This window comes from Vicugna pacos, chromosome 16 (assembly GCF_048564905.1).
Source record: "Vicugna pacos chromosome 16, VicPac4, whole genome shotgun sequence".
NCBI lineage: Eukaryota > Metazoa > Chordata > Mammalia > Artiodactyla > Camelidae > Vicugna > Vicugna pacos.
In genome coordinates, this window is record NC_133002.1 from 33,591,228 (window position 1) to 33,597,170 (window position 5,943).

The window sequence follows — 5,943 nt, forward strand, 5'->3', positions numbered from 1 at the left end:
TTCATACATGTATAGTCTACATAATATTTTATAATACACGTATATTTTTGTAATGTACATACTAATGTATATTTCTGCATTTAGTTCATGGATCTAATTTATTAAGCTCCATGTATGTAATTTATAAATAAATAGGTATCAGAGATGCCTGCTCGGCATTTCTTACTGATGATGTCTGAACACTAAAGTTTGAGTTCGAGGACCCCAGTGCCCGAGGGTCCCTCCAGCTCTGGCACTGGAGGCCACGTGGGGAACACCCTGCCCTGGGTACGGGTATTCATAGTAAAGATGTCCCTGGATTGGGCCTCACCGGGCACAGGTGGAGTTTCAGGCGTGCACACTGTATAGCTAAGGAATCAGAAGCAAAAAAGTAAGACCTGAGAAGGACTTCACCTCCCATGGGCAGCCCAGTCATAAAGACCAAAATCCCCTCCCCAGGGATAAGAAGACCTCAGTCTCCTTCTCGCCTCTCCCACTGCCGCCAGAGAAGGAAAACAAAACTTTCTTTCTGCTCAGAGGGAATCCAGAGGCTCTGAGAGGTTAACTGTCTTTCCCTAAGCATCACAGCAAATTGGCGATGGAGACTGAGAATAAATTCAAGCATCCATATATACAATGGACTATGACTCAGCCATGAAAAAGGATGAAATCGGGCCTTTTGCAGCAACATGGATGGACCTGGAGATGATAATACAAAATGAAGGAAATCAAATATGAAGTCAAATGAGAAAGACAAATATCATGTGATATCACTTATAGGAGGAACCTAAAAAAATGATACAAAACAGAAAGAGACTCACAGACATAGAAAACAAACTTATGGTTACCAAAGAGGGGTATAAATTAGGAGTTTGGGATTAGCAGACACAAATGACTGTATACAAAATAGATAAACACAAGGCCCTACTGTAGAGCACAGGAAACTACACTCCATACCTTGCAATAGCCTATAATGAAAAAAGAATATGAAAAAAGGTGGGGTATAGCTCAGTGGTAGAGCACAAGCCTAGCATGCATGAGGTCCTGGGTTCAATCCCCAGCACCTCCTTTAAAAATAATAATAATAATAATAATTAAATAATAAACCTAATTAACCTCCCCAATTTTTTTTTAATTTTTAAAAGAATATGAAAAAGAATATATATGTATGTATAATTGAATCACTATGCTGTACACCAGAAACTAATACAACATTGCAACTCAACTATCTTCAATTTAAAAAAAAAATTAAAGTATCCAGAAGACCAGGTATGGCCTTTTATCTGTTCAGCTCTCTCTGGACCTTGATGCAGAGCCTGGTGTTTAGTTATCAAAGTTCTGCTGGGAAGCCCTTCCTGCTATTCATTTTAATCTTGCACGCTTGCACGTAAAGCCTGGAAGGTCCAGGAGGCTAACCAGTTTTCTGCCCCATTGCAACAAAAACATCCCTCCCCAAGCTTCTTTTTTTTTTCCAGTGGGGTGAGGTCATCAATTAGGTTTATTTATTTATTTTTACAGGAGGTACTGGGAATTGAACCCAGGACCTTTTGTATGCTAAGCATGTGCTCTACTACTTGAACTATATACCCTTCCCCTCTCCCCAAGCTCTGGCATCCGTCTTAACCCCAAAGAAGAGAGAGTCCCAGAGAAAAATAAGTCCTGCCCCTCTGCTCCCCTCTCGAGGGGTTCAGCACTTTCCTGAAGCAGAATGATCTTTCTCTGGCATGAAGAGGTTCACATTGCTCCCGCCCTGCTCCTGCTCTGCTTAAAAGCATCTCCTGTGTCTCCATTGCCCATATCAGAAAAGCCAGGCTGCTTAGACCAACCCACATGCCCTTTATCCCAGGGCTCAGCCCACCTGCCTCATTCACCAGCAAGATATAGAAACCACACTAGCTACTTTAAGCAGAAAGACATTTCATGCAGGTAATTCCGTGTTTACAAAATCATCAGAAGGGCTAGAGGAACAGGCGGCACCTGCAGGAGTGACTCCCAGAAAAACATGCCACCCACCTTGAGGACTGTCCCCTCTGGTACCATCAAGCAGGTAAAGAATCAGGAGCCGCCCAGGGTCTGTTGGCTTCAAGAACAATCCCCTGACTGACTCAGGGGTCAGGAGGCCGTTTCAGCAACCACCTCTCCTCACCCACAGAGCTGGACACTGGATACTGGCAGGCAGGTGCCCCAAAACCCAGTGTCTCCAAAACACTGATATTTTTTCCCCTAGGAATTCATCTATTTTTTTTTAATGTTGGCCATTTATTATTTTTTTACTGGAAGCACTAAGGATTGAACCTAGGACCTTGTGAATGCTAAGCATATGCTCTACAGCTGAGCTACATCCACCCCACCTGGATTCATCTATTTAATATAGGGATGTAACAGTTATCAATATTAGGCACTATAAAATGTAGACCGTGCTGAGCAGTAGCAACAAGCCATGGTCCCAGGTCCGTCTGATTGACTGAACCCGCTGCCTACCCAGAACTCTAGCAGCAACGGAGTCTAAGGAGCGCAGGGTCCAGCCTCTCCCGCTAAGGAAGGCTCACTAGGAGAAGACTGGGTGGAGGTTGATGCTACACACACTCCGTCTCTCCAGATTCTTCTCCCAACATTCTCCCCACACTCACCCTGAGTTCCAGCTCCAGAGACCTCTTCGAGGGTCCTGGGAACACCCTAGGCTCTTCCTCACCTCTCTGACCTTGCTCAGACTGGCCACCACCGCCCTCCACTTTGAATGTCCTTCATAATCTGAGATGTTTTCTCTGACTCCATGAAACAGGGGTTACTAGAGCCCAAAGCTGTCCAACACAAATATAATCAAGACACATATGTAGTTCTAAATTTTCTAGCAGCCACATATAGTAGATAGAATAACTGCCACTCCCAAAATATCAAGTCTTAACTCCTAGAACTTTCAAAGGTTACCTTATTTGGAAAAAGGATCTTTGCAGACATAATTAAGCTAAGGATTTCAAGGTAAGATTATTCTGGATTAGCTAGGGGAGGCCCTAAATGTCATCATAAGGGTCTTTACAAGACAGAGGCCAAAGATAACACACACAGAGGAGAAAGCCTAGTATAGACAGGGCAGAGATTAGAACAATGTAGCCCCAAGCCCAGGAATTCCAGGGCAGCCACCCAGAAGGTGGAAGACGCAGGGAACAGATTCTCTCCTACAACCCAGTTCCAGGCTGCTGGGCTCCAGACTGTGACTGAATACATTTTTGATGTCTTAAGCCACCAGGTGTGTGACCATTTGTTCCCACAGCCTCAGGAAACAGGTAACATACATCTCCAAAGGTGAAAAGAAGCAGGTGAAATTAATTTGGAGAGTATAGTTTATTTAATCCAATCCCTGCAAAAATAGTACCATTTCACCATGTGATCAATATAAAAAAGCATAATGAGATAGTTACGTTCTTTTTTTTTTTTCAAACAAAATCTTGGAAATCTGGATTGTCTTTCACATCCACGACACGTCTCAATTCGGACCAGCGACGTCAAAAGGGCTGAAGAGCCACATGTGACTAACGGCTACCATCCTGGACAGGTCAGCTGCCCTCCTTTGTAGGCCTCTAGGCGAGAGATTTGGGGCCATGTTTGCCTAGGAGTCACCCTCTCCCACAGACAGTGTGCTTCTTGGGGGCAGGAACCTTGTCTCATTCATCTCTGTATCCCAGGGCCTAAACGCAGGAACACGCAATAAATGTATTTTGAATGAAAGAAAAAAAAAAGATTTGTCAGAAACTACATTTTGGGGGTTTATTTGATTGATTCTCCTTCTTTTTTAGTGAGTGGAGTTCAGGATACATCAAAATGTAGGTGGAATTTTTTAAAAAATCTCCTTGGAATCCCTTCTCTTAGAAGCACGGATATAGACCAAGTTGCCCCCATCAGCCAGAGAAATGCTGCATTTTGAGATTAGAAAGAAATGCTGTGAATTGGCCTGTATCTATTAAAGAAATGGAATCTGGGGGAAAGGGGGCTAGCTCAGTGGTAGAGCAGGTGCTTAGCATGCATGAGGTCCTGGGTTCAATCCCCAGTCCCTCCATTAAAATAAATAAGTAAATAAATAAAAACCTAATTACCTCTCCCCCCCCCAAATAAAAGAAATTTAGAAAAATAAATAAATAAATGGATTCAGTAATTAATAACCCTCCAAAACTGAAAGCTTCAGGCCCAGATGAGTTTCCTGGTGACTTCTACCAAACATTTAAGGAAGAAATTATACCAGTTCTCCACAATCTCTTTCTAACTCAAACTCTCTAATTCATTCTATGAGGCCAACAATCCCCAAACACAAAACCAGACAAAGACGTTGCAAGAAAACTATAGACTGATATTGCTCATAAGCATCAATCCAAAAATCCTCAACAAAATATTAGCAAATTGAGCCCAACAAGGTATAAAAAGTGATACACCACTACCAAGTGGGATATATCCCAGGTATGCAAGGCTGGTTCAATATCCAAAAATCAGTTAATGTACTTCCATCATTTTAACAGGTGAAAAAGGGGAAAAAATTACATGATCTTATCCAGAGAGGCACAAAGAAATGCTGTCCCGTCCCCTGGGGAGGCTGATCACGGGAGGGGGAGGGGGGAGCAGGGGGAGGTTAGGGGAAAGGCAGAGGCGGGGTGGGAGTGGTGGGGGGCAGGGTCTGTGAGGCGGCTGAGGCTGGAGTCAGTGTTCCTGAGACTGGCTTAAGGTGACGGAAGTGGCCAAATGTGAAATCAAAAGAGTCAAACCTGCCAGGAAAGATTGTAACCCTCAGACACAGGTCATCAAGGTGGGGTTTCCAACCCTGATGAGCTGCAGCAAAAACTGTCCCTGGTGCCCACCCCCAGGGAGGCAGCCAAGGCCAAGGCCAGAACACCCCAATCCTGGCCTGACATTTCACGCCCCGCCAACCTGCCCCTTCCACCTGAAAAACTCAGCAGCCAGCCGCCCGTGAATCAGGCTTCTTGGGCACTGCCCGCTGGCTCACAGCTACATCCACCGCAAGGGAGGGGCAGCGTTTTCTTCATTCAAAGACACAACTGCTCACCAAGCCATGGGCCAGCTGGGCTGTGCGAACACACAGAGATGCCTTTCAGTGTTATGGTCAGGAGGGCACACCTTTCACAACTTTGCACAGCTGTGCTAGCTGCTCTCCCACAACACTGGCTCCTCATGCCACCATGAAGCCACAGAGCATCAAACACTTTAAGACCAGAAGCCCTTGCACTGAGCATAATGGGGCCACCCACCTGTCCCTGAGATTAGTCATTGCTGGGATCCCCACGAATCTTCGGGCTGGAGACTTTGCCAGCTCCCTGGCTTCAAACCAACCTGCCCAGATGGGGTTCTACTACCAGTGCCCCCCCAGAATGGCTGGAGGCCTCCTCACAACATTCTGGGATCCCTGGCACAGAACAGGGAGGGAGCTGGAGCCAGGGAGAGGGGATGCCTGGACTTCTGGACTTCCTGCCATCATTCCCATGTGGAATCTCCACCAGGCTGTGCAGAGGGCTAGCCCGTGAGTGGGTGAATGAATGAAGTCAAGCCAGGCTCTGAGCCCCTTTTCAAAGCCCTCCAGACACTCAGAGCTTCCTCTCTTGGCCTGTGGGAAGGGTCTGCTGTCCACTGGCATCTTGCTTCCCCAAGCCAAGTTCTCATTTTCTGCTAGGCTCTGCCAACCCCTGGCCCCTCCCCTGGCTGGGTAAAGGGAATGCTCCCAGCACAGCTTGTTCCTAACAAGCCCCATCCAAGCAGGGGTTCCCCAGAACACATGGTGATCAGGGAGGGATGGGGACAGCAGGAAGCTTGGGAACCCCCCCTACATCCAGCCCCAGACTGCCACCCAATGCTTCCCTTCCCCCGCCCACGCCAGCCCTACCTGGGCTCGTCCAGACATGTGGGTGGGGCTTGCGTGCTGTCAGGCCACGTGTAGGGCCCCAGGGAGGAGGGAGGGCGGGGCTG